General features: G+C 37.7%; 1 long non-coding RNA gene across 5 annotated transcripts in view; it reads right to left on the reverse strand.

Moving 5' to 3' along the window:
* The window catches only part of LOC137227843 (uncharacterized), a 389194-nt gene that overhangs the window by 336268 nt on the left and 29099 nt on the right, over positions 1-23827 (reverse strand). The window lies entirely within an intron of this gene.

Here is a 23827-nt window from a genome sequence, read left to right on the forward strand (position 1 = left end):
CTTTAACACACCTCCCAAGTTTTTACATCTTTGCTGTTTTTTTTTTCTTTTGAAAATGTAATTTTCTTGTTGACTTTAATATAGATTAAAACTCTGAAATCAATAAAGAGGCTCCTTCCAGATCTAAGAACCATAAGCATGTGAGATAAACTCTATTAAAATAAATATATGCAATGAGCAGATATCTAAATCTGCCAAGGTATTAAGAGCAAAATTTTCTGAGCTAAATAAAAATGAACTTTCAAAAAGTCTTAAAAAATTCTGAATGTACATGAAATACTTTTTTATATCATCTTGGAAAAATGATCACTTGAGAGAGTTTTATATACCTTTGATGTTTTATTCAGTTCACTCAAGCTATTTTTTGTGATTGTTTATCAAAACCCGTAAGTATATATCTGATAATATTTTGTAACATAATGCCCATTTTATCGCAAGATGTATATTTGTGTTTCTTTTTTTGCGGAGGGGTGCTAAATTTATCATAGAATGACTTGTTATAAGGAAAAGAACTTACTGTATGAGAATTTATATCTAGAAGTCATGGCTAATAAACCTAGCCATTCTTTATCAATGTCATCAGATGTTCTAAAATGACTTAAAGGTCTCTGATAACCTCGTTCTTAACACATAATGTATTAAGTGGAGCATTTAATTCATCCACAGTTGGAAAATACTTCAGTTATGATATATTCCATTCTCTGAAATCAGGCATCATGGAGTTGATAAAGTAGTCTCCCTTTTTTTCTCTTTTGATGTTTGTCACAGCTTTGTTTATAATGTGCAGCATTAAAAAGAGATTAAGTGTCTGACATAAGGGAGTAGATTTAAAAGATTTTGGTACATTCACAGGATAGAGTATTACAAAGGTATTCTATAAAACTATAATAAAAGATAGGAACATATGTTCATGATATATTACATAGTGAAACAATCAAGTTATAAAGTAATATGTATAATAAAATACAGTTTGGGGAGAAAAATGTGTTGTGTGCACATGAGGGGTGGTGACTCAGAGGAAGAATATTTAAAAGAACAAACATTGAGTTAACAGTGACCATCATTTGGTTATATTCTGGGCAATAGTTTCTTCTTTTATTCAAATTTTCTCATTTTTATGATGAACATGAAATACTTGTATAATCAAAACAAATATCTAAAACTCATTAAAACCTTCAAGTCAGAATCTTGGGCAAAAGAAAATAACTGGAAACTAACATCCATTTAAAATAAATACAGAAAGCCATATTTTAATGTGTTTAAGTTCTATACATACACTGAATGATTTATCAAGATAACATTGCTCTGCATAACTAATGGCAAAGTCAAGAATTAGGCACAGCAAATTTGTTGGTTGGAGTAGCATAGGTAATTTAATGCCTAAGAGAACCACTCCATGACCTTCTGGGTAGTTTCACAGAAAGATTCACAGAATATTACCTGTGAGTTGAATCTTCCCTCCTAATGACCCAGGAAGCTATTTGTTGATGAAAAGTAAGGTACAGCTCCTACTGTGAGATACAAACTTAAAAGAAGCATGTAATAGTAATAATAAGAACACTTGTTCAGTGCTTCACTATGTCCCAGGCAATATCCTAAGTGTAAAAGCCATTTAATCCTCAAGACACTATGATACAGTATTCCTGTTACCGTGTTTTTTAGATGAAGAAACGGAGAAGTTAAGTAATTTATCCAAATATAGCTCACCGGTGGTATAAAAGGATCCAAATTTAGGCAGTCAGAGTCTGTGTTCTTAACCATGATGATATACTACTTCTCAGGAGAAAATTAATAGGATATTAACAGAAAGTAATATCCAGATGTATAATATAACTTGCATTTATATTAGAAACTATTTTGGTGAACTGTGTATAACTGCAGACTACCAGGCAACCTCACGTGCTAGTTCTCAGAAGCTTCTGTGCTGGATCCCAGAAGTTTTCTCTCTGCCCAGAGTTACCCTAGGCCCTCAGGGGGCTTGCATGTTCCAAGGCTAGGTAATCTGCAAGGTTTCCATGTTGCCTACAACGTCCACGTGTACTTTCCACTTTCTGTACCCTCGGAGATACACTCAGTATATGTGGCTCAGTGGAATAATCTTGGCAAACAGAATAACAGGAGGAAAGAGGAAAACAGTCCCCCCACACCTCTTCTGGAGAAGGCACCATGAATGCTCTCAGCTCCTTCACCGTCTCCCATATTTTCTGGTCTTTTCACTGAACCTAGGAGATGATGGAAATAAGTTCCCCACTATGGCCCCATGTGTAAAGGAAATTCCTGAACTTGGCTAACACTTCCCCTGGAAACAGGCTAATTAATCCTACCATATTTCTACCAGGTTTCATGTATTACAGCTCAAGACCAAGTCTGACTGTTAGCGTGGTAAAGTCTGGTCTTTGTGAAATCCAAGCAGCAACACTTATTTAAATAACTGGGCTATGTAAAAAATTAAACAACAACACAACATATAAATATATGTATCATTTTCTCATTCATTATCTTAACCATTTTATAGTACTTGGGCAAAAAAATATGCATTTAATAATATGAAGAAATTCAAATTCACTTTTGGTATTACCTTTTGACCATTTAATTAATGGTTTATAATATCCCAGCAGCAAATTTTTATAGTATCATTCAGCTAATGGGTTCTGATACATATTCTGTGAATGTTCTAGAGACGAGAGTTGGGATGACAAATACCTGAGTCTCCACTCCTCTTACCACTCAAATTCTCTGCCAGTATGTGAGTAGATTCTGTAGCTGGTACAAACAGAAGAAAGAGTTGGGGAAAGGTAGCAGCTCAACCAAAGCCTTCCTGCTTCTGTTTAATTCTGATCTTGCTACTTGATTATGACCATGCTCAGTTACTAATTTCAAACTCATCTAAACCTGGAAAAAGTCTCAGAGTCAGAATTACTAGTTCCCTCTAAGTGTCAGCTGAGAAAAAAAAAATGCACAACCTAAAATCTGAGAAGTATGTTTTACTCAGGGCATTACTGAGGACTACAGCCCGGCAAGGCAGCCTCTCAGATCGCTCTGAGGGACTGTTTGAAGGGGTTTTTGCTGAAAAGAAAATTGGTTGAACGTCAAAAGATTATTGCTAATCACAAAAACTAGACATCTCAAGTTAATGACTTTAGAGTTTTTCTATGTAAGGGAAGATGCAAGAGTCTGGGCTCACTGAAATTATTCCTTCCATATGCATCTTAACTCTCTAGGGCCAGTATCCTGTTTTTCTCCATTCTGAATTCCCCTCAGGGAACACCACTGCGAGCAGCTGCAGGGGCTGGTGACTTGGTGGCAGACAACATTCTTTGTTTACTGAAATGATAGGCAACATTTTTTTTGTCCATATAGGTAAAATGCAAAATCTCTGAGGCAAGAGATACAGCATATTGTGTTGTTGTCTGTGTCTCTGGCCTCCTCTATGCCTTCAATTCCATTCCTTTTCTCAAGGTCAATATTCAATGAAATACTCGGCTTCAAAGGTATCACAAGAAATCTTTATGCCAATACCTAGGTGACTTGAGCTATTCCTCTTCTTTTCTGCATGAAAGCATTTGAAGCCTGCATTCTTTGATAGCCTCGCCTCTAGATGATTGAGCAAATTTGTTAATAAAACAGAATACTTAAATTTGAATATCTTATGGCATAAATATAGGACAGATCAACTTTTAAAAAAGAAATGTGCTTTTTAAAGAATGTTTGAAATTTTCTCAGTGACAAATACTCTTTGATCTTTGCAGTGGTAGGAATAGTCCTCAAAAAGTGTAAGTAGGTTAATCCACATTGCAATAGTTCTCACTTGACTGACTCACTCTTATTCAGTGTGGGTAATGGTTACAATTTCACGATAACCCAAATTTTCCACCTCCGAGCTGTGCATTTGTCCTGTTGCTGAACAACAAAATTGCCTCAGGTGACTGCCCTGTGCAAGAAATTATTTTCAACAGCCTGAAGCATAACAGAATGTTTTATGTGACAAGTTCAAGAAATGTTTCTTATCAGACATCACAGAGTCACTTTTACCTCTGTTGCCAATCTGATCTGTCTGGCTTGAATTTTTGTAAAAAAAAAAAAAAAAAAACAACTTCCATCATACTCGCTCTGCTTCTTCCAGATACAGTGTCAAACCAATACATAAATAAAGTTGCTTTCTAAAGCATGAACACCTTAATTTTCACGGCCTCCACTGAATTGTGCCTTAGACATTTACTAGCTCACCTTGGATTATTACACACTTTTGAAGAAATACAGAACCAAACCTTGTCAAAGAGCATAAACTGAACAACTACAATGACAGGTAGCTAAAAATGACTTTTTGTTAACACCTGAAAGATACTGGTTTGATGCTTGGCAATATTCAGAAATATAGGAGCACAATTTGGAAGAATCATTTAAATAGTGACTCTGCTCTAGAATTATAGAATGCCTTTCTTCAGAAATCTCAGAGTATTTCCAAGTATAAATTGTCCAGACTCAAATAACAATGGGGCTAACAACTGAGAATTAACAGAGGCCCACGGGCATGTGTGTGTTTTCTTCGTGTGCGGGCAGGTGATTTACCTCAGGGACTTTCAACTACATGCAGTGAAAACACAAGGCAGCACCATCTGAAAGAACTCAGCTGGGTTTCTTAAGCTCCCTGTTATGACTGGTGTCAACTAAACTATTTTAATCTTATCAATTCATCATGCATTTTTTCAAATGTATACTGAGAAAATATCTATGAAGGGAGAAATCTGGTTGACCTGGTAGTTTTCATTGTCAAAATTTTCCATAGTGAGTTGGCATGTCAGCTCATGATAGCTAATAGCACACTTCCATGAGTTTTTCTAGAGGAAGGAAAAGTAGGAGAGAAAAAATAATGAAATGAAAAAGGAACAATACAAAAATAGAAAGGAAATGAGTTAGAATGGAAGTTGGTACCTATTAAATGTGATTACACATTTGGAAATTTATAAGACAGATTTACCTGGTTTCCTTGATGATTTTCAGATTCAAACTCTGATTTGATTTATTCTCTTTTTTCCCTTTCTCACTCTCTGTATTCAACCTTTTTTATTACTGGCTACATCAAATAAAGTCTACACAGATTTTAAACTTTACATGCAACCAAAAGTCATAGCAGGCTCCAGGTAGAGAGGCATGAGGCGTGCAGGTGATTTGAAGTTTGTGGATGAGCGAAGAAATCTTTCGGTAGCAACCCGTTCAGGCAGAGAAATGGTGGGGTATTTCATTAGGTAGATATAAGACAACTTCTAGAGCATCTGATCCCTATATGGGGACTTAAACCTCATCTACTGTATTAGTTTTCCATTGCTATTATAATAAATGACTACAAATGTAGTGGCCTAAAGCAACATCTATTTATTATCTGACAATTTTGTACGTCAGAAGTCCACATATACTGTGGCTACACTGGGTCATCTGCTCAGAGTCTCAAAGCCCGAAGTCAAGGTGTTCACAGGCTGTGTTCTTTTCCGGAGACTCTGAGGATAAATCCAGGCTAATTTACATTGTTGGCTGAATTCAGTTCCTTGCTGAGGAACTGAGTCCCTGTCCCTTGCTGGCTGTCAGGAGCCTGTCTTTGCTCCTAGGGTATGCCTGCGTTTCTTCTCATGCCTTCCATTGGCATCCTCCAACGATGGCAGGATGAATCCTTCCCACACTTCAAATCTCTCTGACTTCCCCTTCTGACACATTCCTCTGAGTGTAGCCAGAGAACGTTCTCTGCTTTTAAGAGCTCGTGTGATTAGAATGGGTCAACCCAGATGATCCAGGATAATCTACCCATTTTAAGGTTCAAAACTTTAATTCCATACATAAATTCCCTTGCCATGCAATGTGACACATTCACAGGTCTCAGGGATTTGGTCAGGGCCATTTCTGGAACGCAATTATCCAGCCTACCATATGCACCTTCACAGATTCCCCTGGTTAAACTAGTCATGCAGGTCGACCCAGTTTCCAGGGGAGGGGATATAGACCCCACTACTTCATAGGGGGAATGCCAAGGTCATATTAAAAATAACATGTGAGGTGTGAGAACTTGTTACAGGCATATTGAAAAATACAATCTGACACAGGAACGGACCCTCCAACGATAGGTAGGTTGGAGCCAGATTCTAGAAGTTTTGGTGCCAAGCGGGAGGTTTGGAGTCCGTCTGGGAGTCAGTGAAAAGTGATGATTTTTAAGCAGAGAAGTAAGATGGGTACAGACAAGGAGGAGAAGGTGGAGATAGAAAGGATAAGAATTGTAGTCTCCTGAGATTGTCCCATTTAATACGGCCAGGATTTTTATTGTGCTTTGAAGGCAGGCCAAACTGCAAGTGTCATTATCTGAATCAAAAGGATTCCCAGTGATTTGGTGTTACTCTCCCAACGCTGCTTCACAAGAGATGTAAAAGTTAATTTGACCTTCTATTCCACAATATGAGTATGCGAGCACCAGGTACCAGCAGGTACCAGGGTTTATGGAATCAATTTAAGATTTACGTTGTTGTATTCTATCGGAAGGATGATTTTCCAATGTTTACCACAGCACTGACTGCACACAACATGAGTACTACTCCCTCGCCCCCATTTAAGCCCTACATTAAAGAATTTCCGCCCACAGGAAGTTTTGGCTGAAGTGGAGAGATTTTGAATACGTGACATTCTCACACACACCCAGTCTAACTGCAATTTCATGTTTAGAATGAAAGCTTAAAGGTCAATGAGGAGAGGCAGTGGAGTAGACTACTAGTAAATTCTTCATCAAAGAAAATAGTCCAAAACCCTTCACCAGCAGCATAACGTTTTTTTTTTCTTTGTCAAAAAGCTATTTTTTTCCATGCTACAAAAATATACACTTTAACATCACCAACCTATAGCACTGCATCTAAAGACTTTTTAAAAGACTCGAAAAGAGTAACGTGAACTAAAGATACCATGTAGAGACAGATGTTTATCGAAGAACGGATGGAAATAAAGACTGGCAGCTCCTCCTACCCTCAGATGGGTCTCTGTTCCTCTGGGTGTTTGTGCCACTTCATACAATCTGATTAACTAGAGGATACAGATGCAGGGGAAACAGGAGGCTTTATTTTCTGTTCCATTGAGTTCAAAGAGTGAAGACTTCATGATCCAATTATCATTTAATTTGTGAGGTCAAAATGTTAACTCATAATTTTCAAAGCTGTGTATTTTTGCTGTGATACTCGGTGGCTACAAATAAATAGCAACAATGTTTAGCCCCGATTGCAGTGCACACAGGAGACAACTTGATTTCTCTCCCATTGCCACCTTCAGAGCTCTGCAGGCTCCCCCCCTTCTCCACACCTTACAGACACCCCCTCTGTCTGTGACACATTCATTCAGGTATTAAAATGTCCAGTCGATTCCAATTTCATTCAAAGCAGACTAAGTTTGTACATTCATTTTCCATCCGCTTTCATCCGTAGAATGAAAGAATGTCAGAGACATTCATGCTGGGATAATGGAACACCTGGGTGGACTCTTTAGCATCCCTAACATGGGCAGTGCACTCACTGGCTGACCTCTTCAAATCCTTCCTCCCCCTGGGTACATCTCCTCTACTTACAGCTAAGAACCTGCAGACAGGACCCTCTAGATGGCTCAAACACCCACAGCGTCTTTGTCACACCTAATGTGGATCTACAGTTTCCCTTACTTTGCGGCCGCCTCTCCCCACACATATCTATTTCAGCCAGTAACCACTTCTCTAGCTAAAAGCAGACACTGATTTAAATCATGCTCCCAAATTCCTGGAGACACACGCCAGGTTCTTCTGAGAGAACCCTCACCAAGCTCTACCCCAGTATCTTTGCAGAGACTAGACTGTGAATGCTAAAGCTTACTCCTTCCCAGCTGGCAGGAAGAAGGCAGATTCTACTTTTTACAGGCACCACATTTCTACTCTGTATTCTCTGAGAGCTTCCCTGATTTGGGCCCGAATGTGAGTGGGGATCAGGGCCAAACCTCTTCCTTTCCCTGCCCCTGCAAGCAGAAGAGTCAGAGCTCTCCCTTCTCCTACGTGCTCCTTTCAAGGGATCCTCCTCTTGGATTTCTAGAGGTGGTCACATTCATTGGATCAGTTCTTCTCTCGTTAATAAGTCCTGGATGCGTGTATCTAGCAGCTAGATCTTTCTAGAATATGGATAAATTCCCACCTATTGTCCTAAGTTACAGGCTCAGCTGAAATTTCAAGATAGCAAGACAATTCCATTCCTTATTCTATTACATATTACCAAGTTTATTTGCACTATGACCTACCTTCAGATACCAATCAAGAATTCTAAATATGGAACTCTAACTTAGGACCCCACAAGATTTAATTTTCTTTAAAAAGGAATTTGTCTGAATAAGAATCTGCTGGCAGATCTTCTTGGCAATGGGTTCCCATTTTCTTCTGGTATTTCTTTATTTGTAACATCAGACTTTAAGAGATAGAGACAGACAGAGAAGCAGAGGCTCATGGGGGAAAAGTAGGAAAAGTCAAAGAAGAGAATGTTTGTGAATGAGAGAGCCAGAATTTTTAAATGATCATTGTAGCCTGTTACTCTGAATTCTTCATGCCACTTTTCCCCCCAAAGAAAATAAAATAGCAGCTGATGTATGACATTTCCTACTTCTCATGACATGAGCTACATCTTTAAATGGATGTGTGCTTTAGGAGTATTTTGGGAAGAACATATGTGAATGTATCCTGATAACAGCAGAAATAATCTTCTCAGATGCCCTATCATTCTATTCTGAGTATGGCAGGTTGTTCCCAGCTGAGCCTCACCTGGCTTTGAGAGGCAGAGCCTGGCTGACTGCTAATTGGTTGCGATGATGGCCTGCAGGCATTGATTTGCAAAAGTTGATAAGCCTGGGGACAAGGGAACCGTCTAAGATTTTCCAGGTGCCTGGAGATTTTCAAAATACATAAACTGAAGGATAAAAAGCATCAATGTCTCAGCCTAGTGGTTAGGTCAAATCCTCATCAGAGACGTCCGAATTTCTTCCTAACCAATTTATAATTCCCTTCAACCTGCTAACCTTGAATCAGACAACATGTCTGCTTTTTTTTTTTTTTTGCAGTACGCGGGCCTCTCACACTGCTGTGGCCTCTCCCGTTGCGGAGCACAGGCTCCGGACACGCGGGCTCAGTGGCCCAGCCACTCCGCGGCATGTGGGATCTTCCCGGACAGGGGCACAAACCCACGTCCCCTGCATCGGCAGGCGGACTCTCAACCACTGCGCCACCAGGGAAGCCCCATGTTTGCTTTTTAATGGTCTTCTAACACATGTATGATCTACATTTGAGTTGGAAAGGCTATAAATATTTTTTCCTTATCTAGGGCTAAATATCTTGCCTTCTGTGGATACCTACAGTGTATTTAAAAAAACAACAACAAAATGTTTATGTACTTGATTATGAGATATAGACAATGGCTTGTTAAAACTTTTAATCTATTAATACTACAATGCTTCTCTACTTGTTTTATGAATTTGGCCTTAAATAAGGAAAACAAAGTGTTAAACAGGCATGAGCTGTCTCATTTGTTTTCATCAATGAGCAGTAACACTGATTTCAGGACTTAAGAAACTGTAACTAATCCCATGTCTAAGAAGAAAAATCTCTACGTATGTTGGACCAATGCTCAAATGAACCAAATGTCCTCAGACCCCATCAACCATAAGATAAAATGAGTGAAAATTAGGTAATATGAAAAATCACTACCCGAATCTCACTACTCTTTAGCCTTTACTTCCCTAAGTGCAGAGCCTCAGCTACCCCATCACCCCCACTCCTACCAATGTCCACTGTCCTTTTCCCTTGCAATAGCTTCACTATTTTTTTCAGTGTAGTCTTTTTTTTCCCTCCAGTGTGGCAAAAAAGAAGGTCACTGAGAACTCCCAAGGTTTACATTTTACAGCCTCCACCCCACAAAGAAAGATTAGACCAGTGATCTCTTGAGCCAAAGTGAAAAACCTAAAGCCACAGACGTATTGGTCTAGTTAGAGTGGCAACCAATCCCTGAGCCAATTAACTGCAGTCAGGGAGTGAGCCACACTGGACACGGGCTGCTTCTGCTTCTGTGGCAGCCTGAGGATTACGAGAGTGGACAGCATTTCGGTAACAGTGGGACATCTTTCCTAATGAGAAAATAAGGGCTTAAGTTTCATCCTTACATTCATTCACCTATTATTTGCCAGACATTTTACTAGATTCTAGGGATGCAACCATTAATAAGAAAGACAGCTCTTCTCAAGCAGAACTTATGTTATATGTTATGGTAGAGAATGATAAACAAGAAACAAAAATTCAGTAAAATAAAGCTATCATGAATACTAAAAAAAAAAAAAAACCTTGAGCACCATGCTAAATGGCTTATATGCATTATTCTCCTCTAATTTTCATAAAACTTAATAGGATCACTTGACAACTGAAGAAAACTGCGGCTTAGCCTGGCAGTGTAACTTATTCCAGGTCAAACAGCTAAGAAAGCACAGACTGGAGTTTCTGAGAGAGGTCTGCTTGACACCAAAATCTACATCTTTCTAGATTAAATCAGACTCTGCTATTCTGATAGAATCACACAGGAACACATAAAAATGACATACATGGTCAAGGAAAGCTTCTCAGAGGAGCTGAAGTATAAATTGGAACCTTAAGGATGAATATAATTTAGCTTACTAAAGAGGAGGTGGTGTGTTCCAGATAAAAACAACAACATAAGCAAAGAGATGGGAATGAGATGGTCACAGTTGAGGAAGTGAAAGACCCGTAGTGCTGCTGAAACACAGTAAGGGGAAAATGCTTTCAAAAGAAAACCTAGAGGAGAATTGACACTGGTGCATGTATCAACAGTTCATTCCTTTTTATTGCTGAGTAGTATTCACTGTATGGATGTACCACGATTTGTTTATCCATTTGTCTGTTGATGGGCATCTGGACTATTTCCAGTTTATAAATAAATCCACTATAAACATTTGCGTATTCATATATCACTGTATAAACATATCTTTTATTTTTCTTTGGATAAAAACCTAGGAACAGAGTGACTGGATCATATGGTAGTACATGCTTACATTTATAAAAAACTGCCTAATTGTTTTCCAAAGTGGCTATACCATTTTATATTCCTACCAGAAGTGTATGAGGGTTGAAATTCTTCCATATCTTCCCTGACACTTGCCATGGTCAATTTTTTTAATTTTAGATATTCTAATAAGTATGAGATAGTATCTCCTTGTGGTTTTAATTTGTGGTTCCCTAAAATATGAAACATCTTTTCATGTTGTTATTTGCCATCTACATATCTTACTTGATGAGGTGTTTTTTCAAATTATTTTCCCATTTTATATTGGGTTATTTTCTTATTATTGAGTTTTGAGAGTTCTTTAATACTCTGTAATTCAAGTTCTTTGTTAGACATATGATTTACAAGTATTTCTCCTATTTTTTGACTTTTCATTCTGTTACCAGTATCTCTTGAAGAGCAGAAGTTCTTAATTTTGATAAAATCTAATTTATCAATGTTTACTTTTGTGAACCATGCTTTTGGTATCATATGTAAAAGTTCTTTGCCTAAACATGCAATGACAAAAATCTTCTCCTGGGCTTTATTTTAGAAGTTTTACAGTTTTAGGTTTTACATTTAGGTCTATGATCCATAACTTTGAATTATACGTAAGTTCAAAGGACCTAGAATAGCCAAAATTAGCTTTGAAAAAAAAAAAAGAACAAAGTCAGAGTACTACCTCATTCCAAGAGTTATTACACAGCCACAGTCATCAAGAGTGTGATATTGGTCTAAAGAGAGACAAATATACTGATGGAACAGAATAAAGAGTCCAGAAACAGACTCATTCATACATGGTCAACTGATTTTTAACAAAGTTACATAGGCAATTGAGTGGCAAAGGATAATCTTTTCAACAAAGCATGCTGGAAAAATGGGATATTCATATGCAAAAATAAGTAAATAAATAATGAACTTTGATCCATATTTCATGCCATCCAAAACTGGTTACAATTGTTAATAAATTATTTAAAATAGCTAACAAAAATGTGATTAATAGACTCTTGATTGATATCGTAAAGAAAAAGGAACCCCCCCCCCTACAATGTTGGTAGGCATGTAAATTGGAACAACCACTATGGAGAACAGTATGGAGTTTACTTAAAAAATTAAAAATAAAACTACCATATGATCCAGCAATCCCACTCCTGGGCATATATCTGGAGAAAACCATAATTCAAAAATATACATGCAGAAAAGAAAAAAATACATGCACCCCAAGGTTCACTGCAGCACTATTTACAATACAGTAGCCAAGACATGGAGTCAACCTAAATGTCCATCAACAGAGGAATGGATAAAGAAGATGTGGCACGTATATACAATGGAATATTACTCAGCCATAAAAAAGAATGAAATAATGACATTTGCAGCAACATGGATAGACCTAGAGATTATCATACGAAGTGAAGTAAGTCAGACAGAGACAAATATTATACGATATAACTCATGTGGAATCTAAAAAAATGATGCAAATGAACTTATTTACAAAACAGAAACAGACTCCCAGACTTTGAAAACAAACTTATGGTTACCAAAGGGGAGAGGTCGGGGGGAGGGATAAATTAGGAGGTTGAGATTAACACATACACACTACTATATATACACACTACTATACTATAACACATACACACTACTATATATAAAATAGATAATCAACAAGGACCAACTGTATAGCACAGGGAACTCTACTCAATATTCTGTAATAACCTATATGGGAAAGGACTCTGAAAAAGAATGGACAATGTATATGTATAAATGTACCACTTTGCTGTACACCTGAAACTAACACATTGTGAATTAACTACACCCCAATACGAAATAAAAATAATATTTCCTGGGACTTCCCTGGTGGCACAGTGGTTAAGAATCCACCTGCCAGGGCTTCCCTGGTGGTGCAGTGGTTGAGAGTCTGCCTGCCGATGCAGGGGACGTGGGTTCGTGCCCCAGTCCGGGAAGATCCCACATGCCGTGGAGCGGCTGAGCCGGTGAGCCATGGCCACTGAGCCTGCGCGTTCGGAGCCTGTGCTCTGCAACAGGAGAGGCCACAACAGTGAGAGACCCACGTACCGCAAGGAAAAAAAAAAAAGAATCCGCCTGCCAATGAGCCACAGCTATTGAGCCTGCACTCTAGAGCCCACAAGCCACAACTACTGAAGCCTGCGTGCCCAGAGCCCATGCTCCGCAACGAGAAGCCACTGCAATGAGAAGCCCGCGCACCGCAATAAAGAGTAGCCCCCACTCGCCACAACTAGAGAAAGCCCACGTGCACCAACAAAGACCTAATGCAGCCAAAAATAAATAAATAAATAAATAAATAAATAAAAATAATAATATTTACTTAAAAAATAAAAATAGCTAACAAAACTGTGATTAATAGAATCTTGATTAATACAACAGATACATTCGTACTACCAATATGTGTCAAGGGTAAAACTAGACTTACACAGGAGTAAAAATACCAGAAGGGAGAAAAGGTTTCACTAAAATAAGAATATCATATGTATAGTACAGAGATAAAAATAGTAGCACAATAAAGCAAGTGAAAATAGAAAAAGCTTTAAATTAGATCAAAGAGCTTTTATAAAGGAAATGTCATCATTTTACAAAAGAATATTTTCTTATTCCAGTTGTTTTCAAGCTTATTTTTAGTCAGGGAAGACTTTATTCAAGGGAAATGTTAATCAGAACCAAAACCAAATAACTCTGGTTGAAGCTAGGGTAAGGAGCTGAAACCAGGTTAGTTGACTGCTCTTCACCACCGTCTTTCTGTACATACAAACATCTATCACTGAGGACCCTCGAATACTTTAGGGAGACTTCAGTTTGAACACTAGGTTCTTGGTTTGAATGTAGGAGAAAGGTAAGTAGAACTGTGGATCACCGGTATGCACACTGTCAGCCTTATTAGAGGTATTAGTTTCCTAAGGCTGTCATATCAAAGTACCTGCAACTGGGTGGCTTAAAGCAACAGGAACGTGTTGTCCCCCCAGTTCCAGGAGGCTAGAAGCCTGCAGTCAAGGTGTTGGCAGGGCCAAGGCTCTAGGAGAGGACCCTTTCTTGCCCCTTCCAGCTTCTGGCAGCCCCAGACCTTCCTTGGCTTGTGGCCGCATAATTCTAATCTCTGCCTCCATGTCATATGGCACTCTCCTTGTATCCTGACACAGCCACCTCCATACAGGAGCATCACTCATGTTAGGTGAGAGGCCCGCTTCACTCGAGTGTGACATCATCTTAACTGTTTGCATCTGCAATAATCCTATTTCTAAATAAGGTCACATTCTGAAGTACTTCACAATGTGACTTCAACATATCTTTTGGGGGGTAGACGCAATTCAAACCATAACACTAAATAATTCCGAATTGTTCTTTAAGTTGGTTGTACCAATATTCACTTCCAATAACAATGTATTAGAATTCACTTTTTCAATATGCTTATCATTATTAGATTTTAAAATTATGTCTAATTTTATGGCTACAAAATAGCATTTCTCTGTTGCATTCTCCTGATTACTAGCAAAATTGAGTATCTTTTATATGTATAATGGGCATCCTGGCTTCCTCTTTTGTAAACTGCTTGCTCATGTCCTTTGTCTATTTTGCTATGGGGTTGTCATTTTTTTTATTGATCTGTAGATCTCTACAGTTTTTGTATAGTAATTGTGGTTACATAACTGCTGTACTTAACATATTTAACAATCAAAACAATATTTAATGCAACCAACTAACTCTATTACCTAAAAAGGCAAAAATGAAAAGTTGAGGATGGAAGAATAATACATAGCATTTGTGGTACACCATCACACACACACAAACCCACAGACATCTCCATACTAGTTAATTATTCTCACTCCCAAGGTGAAATTGTTACTCCAGACAAGGAGGAAAGCTTATGTGATGCCAGGTCCCTAAGCAGAGGACCCATGGAGGGATTTTCCATCTCTTAGAATAAGATTAAGGGGAGAACGAACACAAGCCTCAATGACTAGTTTCAACAATTTCCTCTATTCTTCATATAACACATTATTCTAGAGCTAATGAAACAACCTGAGTGTCAACATGCTGGAAAATATCACATTTTTGAATTAAGGACTGGAACCACTTAAGGAACCACTTGGAAGAAGCCACCAATATGAAATCTGAACTGTGGCAATAGATAAAAGCCAGCTTATCTTTAGAGTATATTCTATTTGCAAACATTTGGGAACAGGACTAAAAGAGAGAATATAAAGATCTCTAAGAGTACAACGTGGTTGTCTTCACTTTGTGCTCAGTATGATTTTTGAGATAATGATTTTTAAAGTATAATTTATCCATTCATAAAAGTAGTTTGTGTGTATATATGGATATATACAAATAAATATGGAAATATACAAATATTAAAAAGTATATGCAAACTCACACTACTTTAAGCCAGGTATGTTTCCCTCCAGTTTTTTTTAAACATAAATTTTTGTTTGTCTACTTCTTTATTTGGTTGACTAGTATAGAATTAGTCAGGAAAAACTGCAGGTTATACTGCAGTAACAAATTAATTCTGATATCTAAGCGTCTTAATACAACAAAGGCTATTTCTCATTAACTCTGAATGTTTGATACAAGAGTACTTTTTTCTACTCCACAAAGTCTGCAGCTGATGGAAGCTCATAATTTAAAAAATGTGGTTTCAGAACTCCTTTCAGAGGACAGGAGAAGTAGGAGAAAACCACACAGAGGTTTTTTCCGATCATATCTCATGGACAAGAACAAGTCAATGGCCCCATCTCATTGCCAGGGATCAGGGAAGGGTAGTCTCCCTCATGCCCAGGAAGGAGAGAACTGGATATTGGTAAGCATTACAATGTATACCGGAGCTAATTTGCTTTGTTTTCTTTTTTATTTTGAAGCAGCAGTGGTTTTCCGTGGTAATAGTTTCTGAGGAATTTGGCCTGATATCTTTTTATCTTACGCAACCCAAATTTGTCTCAGAATCGTCAGGAATTTCCATGTGTAATGTTATGTTGGCACTTTTTAATCTAAGCATATTACTTACTAAATTCCTTTCTGGAAAGGATCAGCTTAATATACTGGGGATACAGCTGACAGATACAAGCAGAAAGCAGCCCTGGAAGGTAATAAGCCGGGAGTGTTCCATGGCCATAACCTGTGAGAGCTTACGTCTTACAGAATTTCCATCCTCAACATTCCAACTAAACAGGAGTTTCTCAGCCTTGAGATGAGAAAGTAATACATTTTAATTTATTATGAATTTGAACTCTATTCCTCCTCCATTCACGTGGTCATTTGCCCTTGATTTTACTTTTCAATAAATACATCGCCCTGTCTCCTTTCCTGTAAAGAAGCAGCAATGAATCAACCACAAGAAAAAATGAGATAATCCAGAAGATAGATGGGGTGGGAAAGTCACTTTCACGTTTAATAACATCCAATGTGCATTTTCACATCATTGGGAGGAAAAAAAGAGGATAAGGCTAAAATCAAATTTTAAAAAGAGACCTCACTTTTGATCTGTTCTATAAATTTTGAGAATGTTTGCTTTGCCTTTTGTAAATGAGGAAGTTTTACAGAAATTCCTACCTTTATCATTAGACACAGTGATCTTTGCTCACAGGCCTGCCTAGCATCTTCTAAGGGATATTTTAATTTCAATCTCTGTTTCTTATACATTATTTTCATCGAGGAGAGAGGAAGATATAATGTATTAATCATGCATTTATGGGCTTTGTCACCTGACATTTTTAAATATTCTCAGTTCAAACTAATTGTGTTTGACTTCATGGTCCAGTTCTAATGCCATCCCTACCACACATCTTAGAACTCACTAGAAGAACTCATGTTCATTCTTCTGTCAATTTGTGGCCATTTGCTAACCAGCCCCTTCAATAAGGACTTTATTACTCTTTTTTTAGTTAACTGGGTATTTGATTTTCCCATCTAATTGATTTTTGACTACCTGGGAACAGAAAGGATGTTTTATTTCATGCTAAGGAAATCCCTGTATTAGTTTCCTATGGCTGCTGTAACAAATTACCACAAACCTGGTGGCTTAAACCATCAGAAATCTATTCTCTCAGAGTTCCAGAGGCCAGAAATCTGAACTCAATTTCATGAGACAAAATTGAAGAAGGGCCTGTGAGCAGGGTCACATTTCAACTGGAGGCTCTAGGAAAGAAATTGTCCCCTGGCCCTTCCAGCTTCTGGTGGATATCAGCATCCTTTGACGTGTGGCCATATCACTGCAATCTCTGCCTCTCTGGTCACACTGCCTCCTTCCCTTCTTTGTGTATCTTATCTTCCTCTGCCTCTCTTGTACCAGGATGCTCACGATGGCATTTAGGACCCACCCACATGATCCAGGATGACCTCTCCATCGCAAGATTCTCATCACATCTGTGAAAACCCATTTTCCAAATATGGTAGCATTTACAGGTAGAAGGAATTAGGACATGGACATATCTTTGGGAGCCTCATAAGTCTACCACATACCCCAACCCTTGCCCAGCTTGGAGCACAGTACGAACACAGCAGGCACTCAGGAACATCCTGAGAGCGATATCTGCCTGTCTCTGCCTCTCTGATTGTGATGTTCCTTCCCTCTACTTCTCCTGGGGTATTACCTCTTCTGTGGACTGACTTATAATATTTGCACACCGTCAAAGCCAACCTAAAATGACAGTCTTCATCTTAGGGACTACATAATTTTCCACCTTGGTCTCCACAGACTACTAATTCATTCTCTCAATGGCCTCGTTCCAAAACTCATGAGAGAGACTATCTAATCGATTGCGATGTCTCGCATTCACTACTTGTGAAGTCAGCTTAGACCAGAAGGAAGAGCTCAGAATTATAGATTTTGCAGATTCTCTCTTAAGGAAGTGGGGCTGGGAGATAAAACTGGTACCTTGAATATGGTGGAGACATATGATAGACACTTCTTTAATCTTCGGTATGCAAGACTAACTTCAGTCTACAGGTTTGCTAATCAGAGTTGTAGGACCTAGATTAGAGGGAATTTAGTGAATAATACCCCCTTCTTTTGTTTCCTACACACCACCTTCAGAAATCTGGGAACTCTTTTCTGGGCACATTTTGCCGGGCACCACAAAGATTGAACCTTGGCACTCCTAAGAGACCAGGCCAAGGCACCTGATGTCTAACCCCAGTTTAATCTTTCTCTATATGATGTCTTTTGGCAAAATACATTCCTTCTAGTTCTGATTTTCTAGCATCGGTAGGGGAACACTGTATCTTAATATGTCATTTCCACCAACTTGAATAACTCCAAACTAATGTAAATATATACTTTTACATTATTAAGAAATAATATAATTTCCAAATGAATGCATTTTATTGCCTCTCCAAAGGAAATCATATGATACATTGTGAAATCCAATAATAGAAACAGAAACAAGAAAAAAAACAGAGAAATTCTATTCTGTTGCTGCCAACAGCCTGGAAATCCCCTTTAAGAAATAGTTTAAAATTAAGATAGCAGCTGGAAGCATTTAGATATTCCAAAATACTTCAACATCCCTTATGGTCTGCCATTTCAATAAGATTTTTAATCGTGTATTTAAAAAAGAAATAAAGACTGGATTTCTTAGCAAAATGATTTTTGGAAAAATTGCTTTCTTATTTCTAAGAAAACCAGAGGTTATAGATATTTGGTCCCAGACAAGCCTTCTTCTTCTGCAACTTCAAGAAAATATCTCTGGTCTGTGCCAGCTCCTTCCCCTCTTCCCACTCCTATTTGAAAGGGGTATACGCAGGAGATAGAAAGATATTAATCTCACACATATTGAACCAGTAATTGAGTAAAAATGTTTGCGGTATTTCCTCTTAACATTTTGTATGTATTTTTGTCTGTTGTTTTATAGTTTGCACTTTGTTCTCCCAAGAGACTCATAAGCCTTTTCCTTAAAATGCTTCCATCCTTTTTGTTTAATTTCTCTCAAATTTTCCCAGGATATTCTTTTGCTCCCTAAAAACAGAGACATTAATTTTAGGAAAGTTGGTTTCCCTGAAATTCAGCTTTCCACATGTGAGAGTTGTCCCGGGTACTCAGCACAGAATATCTGCTATCCAGTCGAGATGGTGCCTAGTTTGAGGTCTGCACTACTTTAAAGCCTCTGTTTGTCTATCACTAAATTGATCATAAAATGTATGTTACATGAAGCTTAATTACTGTTAATCAAGCACGCTCACATCCTCACATGAAAGATAATACTTACAGTTACATTTTGAGATTTATATGTTAGTTATAAATACACTTGATGAGGAAAGTACCACAAATTCTTTGAGAAATCTGTCCTGACAATATTTTCACTTTTCTCTCCAATTTAGAAACTTCACCAACAAAGACTGATATAAGAACAAGACAAAGAAAGATTATAGTTTAAGAATTCTGATTAAGGAGAAGAAAGTCTGGAATTGACAAGAGATACCTTTTTTTCTGTTCTGAAAATTCCAAGTTCCTAAATTTGCTTCTCTTTTCAAAGCTGGGAATTAGATTACTGTTAGGAAATCTTACATTTAATGAATAATAATCCAGGGCAGTCAAAATGTGCCTCTGAGCAAGTGTGATTACTGTTAGTCCACATCAGTCTTGAATATATACGCACAGTAATTCTGTGTCCAGTGCATACCTGCATATCTATTTGTCCCACTGGAATGCCCCTCTCCCCAGGAATCCCAAGCTTGTCTGACTAGGCAAAGTAACCAAATGGCTCTTAAGTCCCTAGTTTCTGCCCTGTGATATTAGTGAAAAATTAAAAGAAGTCTACGAAAGCTTGAAATCAAATATATCATGTGTGAATCTTCTCTCTACAAAATGCAAATGTTCCTATCAAATTTAATAGAGCACATTTTTTTTTTTTTTTTTTGCTGTACGCGGGCCTCTCACTGTTGTGGCCTCTTCCGTTGCGGAGCACAGGCTCCGGACACACAGGCTCCGGACGCACAGGCTCAGCGGCCATGGCTCACAGGCCTAGCCGCTCCACGGCATGTGAGATCTTCCCGGACCGGGGCACGAACCTGTGTCCCCTGCATCAGCAGGCGGACTCTCAACCACTGCGCCACCAGGGAAGCCCTAGAGCACATTTTTTAAAAATTCCTTTCAATGGTTTATGCCAGAAACTTGGAGGTACAATGAGCCGAGAGTACACAGGCAGGAAGTCTTTAGAGTGGCCTTGAAAAACTCCTTACCATTTGGCAAGAAAAATAATCCAGAAAAAAAAAATTTCTATATTATCTACATTTTGTACTAGAGAAGAGATAGATATAAACTTCAACACTGGTCTTCACTGACTAAATACCTCCCATTTTTCAACATTTAAGAGAAGGAGAGAGGGAGGTAGGGAGGGGAAAAGAAGAAGAAGAAGGAGAAGGAGGGAGGGGGAAAAGGAGAAGAGGGAAAAAAGGGAGGAAAAGACCACAGGACTGAGTTATGCTTCTCGTCCTCCAAATACCAAACTGAATGTTTGAGAATAAGTTTTTACAGAAAGTAATGGAAGGAAAATATGGTATAAAAATGCTCTCCAAAATATGGTATCAATTTAGAATTGTTCCAGAACTAAATGAGAGCCCCTGTTTCTGGTCTTCATTGTAAATTCTATTTTAACTTTAAAATTAATATACAGAAATCAGTTGCATTTCTATACACTAACAATGAATTACTGGAAAGAGAAATTAAGGAAACAATCCCATTTACCATTGCATCAAGAAGAATAAAATACCTAAGAATAAACCTGACTAAGGAGGTAAAAGACCTGTACTCAGAAAACTATAAGGCACTGATGAAAGAAATCAAAGATGACACAAATAGAAAGATATACCATGTTCTTGGATTGAAAGAATCAATATTGTTCAAATGACCATACTACCCAAGGCAATCTGAAAATTCAACGCAATCCCTATCAAATTACCAATGTCATTTTTCACATAACCAGAACAAATAATTTTAAAATCTGTATGGAAACACAGAAGGTCCTGAATAGCCAAAACAACCTTGAGAAAGAAGAACAGAGCTGGGGGTATCACACTCCCTGACTTCAGACAATACTACAAAGCTACAGTAATCAAAACAGTATAGTACTGGCATAAAAACAGACACACAGATCAATGGAACATGATAGGGAGCCCAGACGTAAACTCACACACTTATGGTCAATTAATCTATGACAAAGGAGGCAAGAATATACAATGGAGAAAAAGACAGTCTCCTCAATAAGTGCTGCTGGAAAATTGGACAGCTACATGTAAAAGAATGAAATTAGAACATTATCTAACAACATATACAAAAATAAATTCAAAATGGATTAAAGACCTAAATGTAAGACTGGATATTCCTAGAGGAAAAACATAGGCAGAACGCTCTTTGACATAAATCACAGCAATACTTTTTTGATCCATCTCCTAAAGTAAAGGAAATAAAAGCAAAAATAAACAAATGGGACCTAATTAAACTTAAAAGTTTTTGCACAACAAAGGAAGTCATCAAAATAAAAAGATAACCTACTAAATGGGAGAAAATATTTGCAAATGATATGACCCATAAGGGATTAGTATCCAACATATATAAAGAGCACATACAACTCAACATCAAAAAAACAACAACCCAATTTTAAAAATGGGCAGAAGAACTGAATAGACATCTTTCCAAAGAGGAAATGCAGATGGACAACAGGCACATGAAAAGATGCTCAACATCACTAATCATCAGGGGAATGTAAATCAAAACTACAATGAGATATCACCTCACACCTGTCAGAATGGCTATCATCAAAAAGAACACAAATAACAAATGTTGGTAAGGATGTGGAGCAAAGAGAACCCTTGTACACTGTTGGTGGGAATGTAAATTGGGGCAGCCACTATGGAATACAGTATGAAGTTTTCTCAAAAAACTAAAAATAGAACTACCATATGATCCAGCAATTCCACTCCTGGGTATATAACTAAAAAAACAAAAACACTAATTTGAAAAGACACATGTACCCCAATGTTCCTAGCAACATTATTTATAATTGCCAAGATATGAAAGCAACCTAAGTGTCCATCAACAGATGAATGGATAAAGAAGATGTGGTATACATTGTGGTGTATACATACACACACACAATAGAATACTACTCAGCCATAAAAAAAGAATGAAATTTTGCCATATGCAACAACATGGACGGACTTGGAGGGTATCATGCTAAGTGAAATAAGTCAGACAAAGACAAATACTGTATGATATCACTTATATATGGAATATGAAAAATACATCAAACAAACCGATATAACAAAAAAGGAAGCAGACTCATAGAAATAGAGAACAAACTAGTGGTTTCAAGTGGGGAGAGGGGAGAGGGGCAACATAGGGTGGAGGAGTGGGAGGTACAAACTACTGGGTATAAGACAAGCTACAGGGATGTATTGTACAACATGGGAAATATAGCCAATATTTTTTAATAACCATAAATGGAGTGTAACCTAAAAAAAGTGTATTAAAAGTAAAAAAAAGTTTTTAAAAAGAATCTTTGTCAGTTTGGTAGGTGAGAGCTGGCATAACACTCTAAAATTTGCATTTCTAATTTTATAAACTCATGTCTTTTGCCCTGTGAAGGGAGGAACGTATTTATTTTTCTTACACATTCATGTCGCTTTTTATGTTGAAAATGATTTTCTAATATTTAACTTTGTTTTATCTACACTTTCTTAAAATAGACTTATTTTTAAGACTTAGTTGTTTTAGAGTAGTTTCAGCATAATTGAGAAGAAGGTACAGGGATTCCCATATACCCCCTGCCCTCACACATCCACAGCCTCTCCCGTTATCAACATCCCCCACCAGGGTACTGCATTTGTTACAACTGATATTGACACATCATAATCACCTGAAGCCCACAGTTTACATTAGGGTTCAGTCTTGGCATTGTGCAGTCTATGAGTTTGGACAAATGCATAATGACATGTGTCCATCATTATAGTATTACACATATTTTCAGAGCCCTAGAAATCCTCTGTCCTCCTACTATTCATCTCTCAACCTCCAGTAACTACTGATCATTGTATTGTTTCCATAGTTTTGCCTTTTCCAGAGTGTCGTATAATTGAAATCACACAGTATGTCCGCTTTTCAGGTTGGCTTTTTTCCCTTAGTAGTATGCATTTCAGTTTCCCCCATGTCTTTTCATGGCTTGAAAGCTCATTTCTTTTTAGCAATGAATAATATTCATTGTCTAGATGTACCACAGTTTATTCAACCATTCACCTACTGAAGGACTTCTTGCTTGCTTCCAAGCTTGAACAATTATGAATAAAGCTTCTATAAACATCCATGTGCAGGTTTTCATGAGGACATAAGTTTTCAACTCTTTTGGGTAAATCCCAAGGAGCATGATTACTGTATTGTATGGTAAGGGTATGTTTAGTTGTATAAGAAAATACCAAATTGTCTTCCAAAGTGGCTAAACCATTTTGCATTCTCACCAGCAATGAATAAGAGTTCCTGTTGCTCCATGTCCTCACTGACATTTGGTGTTGTCAATGTTCTAGATTCTGGCTATTTTAATAGGTGTGTAGTGGTACCTCACTGTTGTTATAATGAAGAATATCTTTTCAATGATGAAGATATATCATCATAGAGAAGATATATATTCTTCTCTATGATGAAGAATATCTTTTCAAATGCTTATTTCCATCTGTAAATCTTCTTTGGTGAGGTGTCTCTTAAGGTCTTTAACCCATTTTTTAATCAGGTTGTT

This window comes from Pseudorca crassidens, chromosome 7 (assembly GCF_039906515.1).
Source record: "Pseudorca crassidens isolate mPseCra1 chromosome 7, mPseCra1.hap1, whole genome shotgun sequence".
NCBI lineage: Eukaryota > Metazoa > Chordata > Mammalia > Artiodactyla > Delphinidae > Pseudorca > Pseudorca crassidens.